Source organism: Mus caroli, unplaced genomic scaffold (assembly GCF_900094665.2).
Source record: "Mus caroli unplaced genomic scaffold, CAROLI_EIJ_v1.1 scaffold_12067_1, whole genome shotgun sequence".
NCBI lineage: Eukaryota > Metazoa > Chordata > Mammalia > Rodentia > Muridae > Mus > Mus caroli.
In genome coordinates, this window is record NW_018389420.1 from 28,962 (window position 1) to 38,945 (window position 9,984).

Consider the following 9,984-nt stretch of genomic DNA (forward strand, 5'->3'; position numbering starts at 1 on the left):
CCATTTTTAATGGGGTTATTTGATTTTCTGGAGTCCACCTTCTTGAGTTCTTTTATATGGTGGATATTAGTCCCCTATCTGATTTAGTATAGGCAAAGGCCCTTTCCCAATCTGTTGGTGGTCTTTTCCTAGGGTTTCTATCTCCAGCGTTGCCTCAATTTGGGTTTTCTTAATTGTGTCTACTTCCATTTTTAGGTCTTAGATGGGTTTATTCAATGCCATCACCTGTTTGGTCATGTTTATCTGCAGTTCTTTAAGGGATTTTTGTGTTTCCTCTTTAAGGTCTTCTACCTGTTTAGCAGTGTTCTCCTGTATTTCTTTAAGTGAGTTATTAAATTTCTTCTTGATGTCCTCTACCATCATCATGAGATATGCTTTTAAATCCGGGTCTAGCTTTTTGGGTGTGTTGGGGTGCCCAGGACTAGGTGGGGTGGGAGTGCTGCGTTGTGATGATGGTGAGTGGTCTTGTTTTCTGTTAGTAAGATTCTTATGTTTGCCTTTTGCCATCTGGTAATCTCTGGAGTTAGTTGTTATAGTTGTCTCTGGTTTAAATTTTTTTCCTCTGGTGATTATGTTAGCCTCTATCAGCAGATCTTGGAGACTAGCTCTCTCCTTAGTTTCAGTGGTCAGAGTATTCTCTGCAGGCAAACTCTCTTCTTGCAGGGAAGGTGTCCAGATATCTGGCGGTCGAAACTGCCTCCTGGCAGAAGTTGTGTTCCACTCACCAGAAGTCTTAAGATCCCAAAAGGGTGTGTGGGGACCTTGGGGGTGTCCTCAGACTCTGCATCCAAAGTACCTCATTGCTGGCGTGGACCGGAAGTGACTTGTGTCCTTGATCAGGCCAGGTTTTCAGCTTCCATAATTAATGCAGTCTCAGGTCCCATGGGAATGGATTGGGGCAGAAGCTGTGTTCCACTCACCAGAGGTCTTAAGATCCAGTGAAGGTCCGAAGACTCTATGCCCAATGTACCCTGGTGCTGGCATTTAAACCAAAAGTTTTTATTAATCTGTTGTTTTTTGTAGGTACACAGTAAGATTCATGGTCATTTATTTGTATTTTAATTCTGGATGAAGTTAATTATTTTTAACTTGGTCAGAAAGAATAAAAAATTATTCACTTTCTTTACTACTATTCATAGTAGGTAAAAAAAAGTCTTAGAATTGTATGGCTAAAACCTGAAAGGCATACAAATAGGAAGAGAGGATTTTAGATGATGCCTACATGCAGATATTATTCTCTAGAAAAGAGACCATAAGACTCTACATGGAACTCTTAAAGTTGGTAAGTATTTTTACCAAGTTGGTGGAAAACATATTACCCCCTTCAAGAAGATGTCCTATATGCCTTAGACAAATAATGAGGAATACAGTCTCATTTAACATAGCCACAAAAGAAACTGCAAAGGAATCTAAACAAGTAAATGAAAATCAACTCTGGGGAAAACCCCCAGACACAGAAAAAGGAATTTGAATTCAGTAGATGAGGCAAATGATTCTCCTTCTCATAGAATGGAAAAACCTGTTTTTATACAGATGGTTATTCAAGCAAATACAATACACAGCATCAATAGAAATCGAAATCAAACACCATATCCTGTCTTCATAAAAATGTCTCAAAATTTACACGAAATCATAAAAGCTAAAGGACAGCCAAAGCAACCGTGAACAAAATCACCATTATAGAAAATATAAATCTGCAAACTTCCTATCAAGGTATACAACAGAGCCATAACCTGATATTGCTAGAAAAATAGTCATATACATCAATGAAATAGAATTGAATACTGAGATAAAAGTCCACACAATTATAGCTCCTTGAGTTTTGAGGCATAACCATAAGTATATATTTAAGAAAAGACAACATGTTTAAAATGGTACCAATTTTGGAGGCCATCAACTAATGAAAATTGAAACTTTGGGTTTATCATTCATTTTGTACAAAATTCTAACGCAAATGGTCAAAGCCTTCAATATGACACTTGATACTCTTAAATTGCAAAAAACAAAACAGAGAAAGTTAACATAGAAAAAACATACGATCTTTTTGTATAGACTCCAATAGCACAAGACATGAGGCCAAAATTTAACAAATTGATGTTATGATACCACAATGATCCTTACAGTAGAGTGAGCTCTTAATGAACTTAAGGGATAGTCCACAGAATGGGACTAAAATGTTTCCCAGGTATTTGTCTAATAGATGATTAGAATCTATATTATACAAATAACTCAATAAACAAAACATCAATAACATAAGCTGTGTCCAGTGTAGAATTTTCTGTTTGCAGACCAAGATGTGGATCTATCAGCTTCTTCAGCACCATGTATGCTTGATTGCAGCTGTGCTTCTTGCCATGATAAAAATGGTCTAAACCTCTGAAAGTATAGGACAGTCCCAAATCAAATATTTTTCTTTATAAGAATTTCCTTCCCTCAGAATCTAGTCTGCCCTGGTGAGAGTGTGGACTACAGAAGCTACACACGCAACACAGCTTCAGGGGCAGACCCTGTTTCGGGCTCCAGAAATCTGGGCACTTTCCCTGCCAGAGGAAAAGTTTCCTCCCCGCCTTGGAACACCTGGGGGAGCCATCTCTGTTCCTGGATCTCTCTGAGTCTAGTTTGTGCAGGTGAGAGAGAAGACTACAGAAGCTACACATCTTCTGGGACAGGCCCTGTTTCGGGTCTTCATCTTAGGCCATGAGGCAGATCCAAACACCAGATATCTGTGTGCCTTCCCTGCAAGAGGAGACCTTGCCTGCAGAGAGTACTCTGACTGCTGAAACTTAGGAGACAGGTAGTCTCCCAGGTCTGCTGACAGAGGCTAACAGAATCACAGGAGGAGCAAGCTTCAACCAGAGACAACTATGACACCTAACTCCAGAGATTACCAGACGGTAATCTCTGAAACTAAGACCACTCACCATCATCAGAACTCAGCACCCCACCTCAGACAGTCCTGGGTACTCCAACACACCCAAAATGCTAGACTAGGATTTAACAGCATATCTCATGATGATGGTAGAGGACATCATGAAGGACTTTAATAACTCGCTTAAAGAAATACAGGAGAACACTGCTAAAGAGGTAGAAGTCCTTACAGAAAAAAACAAAAAACAAAAACAACAACAACAACAACAACAAAAAACAGGAAAACACAACCAAACAAGTGATGAAATTGAACAAACCCATACAAGACCTAAAATGGGAAGTAGAAACAATGAAGAAAACCCAAAGTGAGACAATGCTGGAGATAGATACACTAGGAAAGAAATATGGAACAATAGATGCAAGCATCTGCAACAGAATATAAGAGATGGAAGAGAGAATCTCAGGTGAAGAAGATTCCATAGAGAACATGGCACAACAATCAAAGAAAATGCAAAATGCAAACAGATCCTAACTCAAAACATCCAGGAAATCCAGAACACAATGAGAAAACCCAACCTACGGATAATAGGAGTAGATGAGAATGAAGATTTTCAACTTAAAGGGCCAGCAAATATCTTCAACAAAATTATAGAAGAAAACTTCCCAAACCTAAAGAAAGAGATGCCCATGAACATACAAGAAGCCTACAGAACTCCAAATAGACTGNACCAGAAAAGAAATTCCTCCAAACACATAATAATCAGAAATACAAATACACTAAAGAAAGATAGAATATTAAAAGCAGTAAGGGAAAAAGGTCAAGTAACATATAAATGCAGGCCTATCAGAATTATACCAGACTTCTCACCAGAGTCCGTGAAAGCCAGAATATCCTGGACAGATGTTATACAGGAACTAAGAGAACACAAATTCCAGCCCAGGCTACTATACCCAGCTAAACTCTCAATTACCATAGATGGAGAAACCAAAGTATTCCATGACAAAACCAAATTCACACAATATCTCTCCACAAATCCAGCCCTTCAAAGAATAATAACAGAAAAAAACCAATATAAGGACAGAAACTATGCCCTAGAAAAAGCAAGAAAGTAATCCTTTATCAAACCTAAAGAAGACAACCACAAGAACAGAATGCCAATTCTAACAACAAAAATAATAGGAAGCAACAATTTCTTTTCCTTAATATCTCTTAATATCAAAGGACACAATTCCCCAATAAAAAGACATAGACTAACAGACTGGCTACACAAACAGGACCCAACAGGTAGCTGCTTAAAGGAAACCCATCACAGGGAAAAAGATAGACACTACCTCAGAGTGAAAGGCTGGAAATTAAAGAAGATCTCATTAGATGGAAAGGACTCTCATGCTCATGCATTGGCAGGATCAACATTGTAAAAATGGCTACCTTGCCAAAAGCAATCTACAGATTCAATGCAATCCCCATCAAAATTCCAACTCAATCTTCAACGAATTAGAAAGGACAATCTGTAAATTCATCTGGAATAACAAAAAACCTAGGATAGCAAAAACTCTTCTCAAGGATAAAAGAACCTCTGGTGGAATCATCATGCCCGACCTAAAGCTGTACTACAGATCAATTGTGATAAAAATTGCATGGTACTGGTATAGCTAGAGACAAGTAGACCAATGGAATAGGATTGAAGACCCAGAAATGAACCCACACAGCTATGGTCACTTGATCTTTGACAAGGGAGTTAAAACCATCCAGTGGAAAAAAGACAACATTTTCAACAAATGGTGCTGGCACAACTGGTGGCTATCATGTAGAAGAATGTGAATTGATCCATTCCCATCTCCTTTTCAAATCTAAGTGGATCAAGGAGCTCCACATAAAACCAGCGATAGTGAAACTTATAGAGGAGAAAGTCAGAAAAAGCCTCGAAGATATGGACCCAGAGGAAAAATTCCTGAATAAAACAGCAATGGCTTGTGCTGTAAATCGTGAATCCACAATTGGGACCTCATAAAATTGCAAAGCTTCTGCAAGGCAAAAGACACCGTCAATAAGACAAAAAGGCCACCAACTGATTGGGAAATGATCTTTACCTATCCTAAATCAGATAGGGAACTAATATCATATAATATAATAATATATATAAAATAACCCCATTAAGAATGGGGCTCAGAGCTAAACAAAGAATTCTCACCTGAGGATTACCGAATGGCTGAGAAGCACCTGAAAAAATGTTCAACATCCTTAATCATCAGGGAAACGCAAATCTAAACAACCCTGAGATTCCACCTCACACCAGCCAGAATGGCTAAGATCAAAAATTCAGGTGATAGCCGATGCTGGCAAGGATATTAACAAAGAGGAACACTCCTCCATTGTTGCTGGGATTGCAAGCTTGTACAACTACTCTGGAAATCAGTCTGGAGGTTCTTCAGAATATTAGACATAGTACTACCGGATGATCCCACAATAGTTCTCCTGGGCATATATTCAGAAGATGTTCCAACTAGTAAGAAGGACACTTGATCCTTAGTTCATAGTAGCCTTATATTTATCCATGTTTATAGTAGCCTTATGTTTAATAGCCAGTAGCTTGAAAAAAAACCCAGATGCTCCTCAACAGATGAATGGATACAAAAAATGTTGTACATTTACACAATGGAATACTCCTCAGCTATTAAAAAGAATGAATTTATGAAATTCGTAGGCAAATGGATTGACCTGGAGTACATCATGCTGAGTGAGGTATCCCAATCACAAAAGAACTCACATGCTATGTACTCTCTGATAAGTTAATATTAGCCCAGAAACTTAGAGTACCCAAGATATAAGATACAATTTGCAAAACACATGAAAGTCAAGAAGAACGAACACCAAAGTGTGGACACTTTGCTCTTTCTCAGAATTGCGAATAAAACACCCATGGAAAATGTTACAGAGATAAAGATTGGAGCTGAGAAGAAATGATGGACCATCTAGAGACTGCCATACCCGGTAATCCATCCCATAATCAACCTCTAAACGCTGACACCACTGCCCACACTAGCAAGATTTTGCTGAAAGGACCCTGATATAGCTGTCTCTTGCAAGTCTATGCCGGGGCCTAGCAAACACAGATGTGGATGCTCACAGTCAGCTATTGGATGGATCACAGGGCTCCCAATGGAGGAGCTAGAGAAAGTACCCAAGGAGCTAAAGGTTTCTGCAACGCTATAGGTGGAACAACAATATGAACTAACAAGTACCACCCCAGAGCTCGTGTCTCTAGCTGCATATATATTAGAAGATGACCTATTCAGCCATCAGTGGAAAGAGAGTCTCATTGGTCTTGCAAACTTTATATGCCTCAGTACATGGGAACACCAGGGCCAAGAAGTGGGAGTGGGTGTGTAGGGGAGTGTGGGGGGTGGTATGTGGGACTTTTGGGATAGCATTGGTAATGTAAATGAAGAAAATACCTAATTAAAAAATAATAATTAAAAATAATAAAATCTAAAAATTTTTTTTGTCTTGTCATCTCTCCCATACAGCCCCAGGTTTTTTTTTTTTTTTTTTTTTTTTTCAGGAAGCCAGTTCATGTACCCACTGGTAGCTACAGCAAATGGATGGAACTTGAGGATATAATCTCAGTGAGGTAACCCAATCTCGAAAGGACATGTGTGGGAAATACTCATTTATTAGTGTATATTAATCATTAAATAAAGGTACTATGTTATAAGCTACAGATCCAAAGAAGGGAAACAAGAAGGAAGGCCCAAGTGAGGATGTTTTCACCTAACCTGGAAGGGATAATAAAACACTTATAAAAGGAAGATGGAGGGAGGCAATTTGAAGGGATGGGTGATGGGAAAGGGAAGAGTAGTTTAGGATTAGAGTGGGGAAGGACAGGAGAGATGGCTAGTTGTCTATGAAAATGAGTGTAAATCTGCAATGTTGAGGGTGTGTGTGTGAGGAGGTGGTGGGCATGTCCAGGAGAAACAGGGAGCTGTAATAAGGGAGACACGCAAGAATTAATTGGGATGACATTAGCTGTGACTCACAGCACTGGACATATGTAACCTGAAGAGTCCATCTACTGTAGGCAGGCTTGAATGCCAGTGGAGCAGTAGAGACATTAATTCACCCACAAACATTTCAATTAAAATTTTATCCTGTCTACAAGAAATGCAGAGACAAGGATGGAGCAGAGACTGAAGGAATGGCCAGCCAATAACTCGCCCAATTTGAAACCCATCCCATGGGCAAGCACCAATCCCCGGCATACTAATGATATTCTGTTATGCTTGTATACCAGAGCATGTTGTCTTTTGAGAGGCTTCATTCAGCAGCTGATACAGACAAATACAGACATCCATAGCAAAACAGCAGATAGAGTTGGGGACTCCTTTGGAATAATAGGAGGAAAGATTGTTGCCCAAGAAGAGGATAGAAACTCTATAGGGATTCCAACAGGGTCAATTAAACAGGACCCTTGCGGCTCTCAAAGTCTGAAGCACAAACCACAGAACAAACACAGGCTGAACTTCGGCCTTCTCTCACATATGTACCAGATATACAGCTAGGCCTTTATGTGGATCCCAAACAAATGGATCTGGGACTATCCAAAAACATGTTGATTTTATGTGGTATATGTTCTCCTAGTTGGGCTGCCTTGTCTGTCCTCAGTAGGTCAGGAAGACCCTAGCCTCTCAGAGACTTGAAGTGCATGGGGTGTGGGGTGTGGGGTGTGGGGTGTGGGGTGTGGGGTGTGGGGTATGGGGTGTGGGCAGATAACTCAGGTGGCATCCAGGTGCTCAGAGGAGAAGTAGAAGGTGTGTGGGGAAGAATTGTGGGAGGGGAGACTGGGAAGGTATGTATGCAATGTGTATTTTTCCCTGCAATTTTTCTTGTCCACACTCAAAAGTATATGTGACTTTTGGTGTCTTTGTGTTTCCATATCCATATGTAGAGAAGAAAAAGGGAGTGAACCAGGGTATTTCATTTCCTCAGGTAGAATTTTTAAAAAATATATAATATGTGTGGTACTATTTTTTAAATTCCTTTTAAAATCATATCTGCCTATGTAGAAATATATAAAGTCTTCAAAGGCCAAGAAACAACACATGTACTAAGAGGAATAATGCAAGTACTTCAGCTTCTTTTCTTCATTTTATGCAATTCAGGATCCCATGTCCATGGAAGGTCCTGTCCATAATCAACATGAGTATTTCAACATCAATTAATGTAGTTAAAATAATCCCACACATGCATGCCTAGAGGTCTATCACCTGGGGATTCTTGAACCTGTCAAGTTGATAATTAATATTATCGCTGATTTATTAGGTCCATTAGTTTTGACTTGTTGAAACATCCCTGTTTCATTGAAAATAAACTAAATCAATCATGATGTATAATTTTAAAAAATCTGTTGTTGAATTTGGTTTGTAAGTATTTTGTTTGGAGTAATATACTATTTGCCAATTTCTGTGTTTTTTTCTTTGTTGTTGCTTTAAAAATATTTTTTATGACTTCACACATGAGCATCCATCTATATCATTCATGTCCCTTCAATTTTCCCTATTTTCCATTTCTCCCTTCAAATTTATAGCCTCTACTTTCTTCAATAAATGTTCCACTTATTAAGTCCATTTAGTATTGACTCAAAGAACACAGGTTCAGGGATGACCACATTAAACTCTATTTGAGACAAGGTCCTTTGTTCAGTGCTGAATTCTCCTTCCCCTATGTCACATATCACAATGTCAAACTTTATATCTGAACTCAACTTTAGTGCTTTACTCACTGGCAGGTATCTCTATCACATTACTGTGCATCTTTGACATTGGGTAAGTGTCACATATTTGTAGCACATGTCCCTCTTCAAACGTCCAATTCCCACATATCAGTAGTGGGTACTATTGCTGCCAGAGGTAGAGAGATCATCCTTAGTCTCAATCTCCATTTCCCTGTTAAGTTTTCCAAGAAGCCAATGAAAATGCTTTAACCCAGCATACCGTTAGTATTTCTGTATTTGTACTTAGTATATAATTTAAAAAATTGTCAGGTATAGATGAGATAATTGTCCATGTAACACTCACCCTTCCTTCAGTGAGCATGGATGGCAGCAGCAGTTACAAGAAATAATATCTCTGGTAAGGAAGTCATGACTGAACTAAACAGAGAAAAACCCTTTGTTGAATTAAGCAGTACAGGGGACACAGAGGTAAGCAACACATTGTTAGAAGATAGGCCAGAGGAACTCTGGTTAAAAAAAATAAGGAAAGAGTTGCAGTATGGAGTTCCTGAAGTTTTATTGTGCCAACTATGCTTGTAATTGGCAGGATATATAAATTAAAGCATTGACTGATGTCCTTGATGTGTACCTGCAAAGATTAGAAGTTTCCTAGCTTCGTTCTACACAGGACATATCCTCTGTCATCAAAGGTAAACTTTGAAAAAAAATATCAAGTTTGATCTATCTATCTATCTATCTATCTATCTATCTATCTATCTATCTATCTATCTATTTATTTATTTGCTGTATATCATCTCTTATTTTACTATCCCCCTATCCCCTGTTTATAGATTTGATATATACTGGACATATATTAGGCTGCTACAGTTGTGATTATAGAGATAAAATTGTACAAACACTTTAGAAGTAGCATTTTTCAAAAAGAAATTTCAAGATATGTCAAGTCAGTTTCCCTTTTTCCTTCCATAAGAAATAAAAACAACTAATGAATTCCATATCAAATCTATCTGAAATTACTCAAACCATATTTTGCTAGATGGGCTGTTTCATGCTTGCCTTAAGTTGTAATCACTTTTTGCTCATTGCATACAGTTTACTGTCTCAGGTGTCATGAAGACCTAAATCTTTAGGTGCTGCTAATGGCTACCTAGTGTGGTACATGCTCAATTTCCTTCTGGAACTCATGTAAAAGGATTACCTTGTAAATTAAAAGTGTGACGTATCATTTTTTTTATACCATATGAACATTCAGAACCCTCAAAATTTTTTAATTTTATCAAAAAATTCTTATTATTTCATTATTACATTATTATTTCAAAATTTTAACTGGCTGTCTTACAATGGGGAGTTATGATCAACAATGATCTTGTGCATTTTATATTTT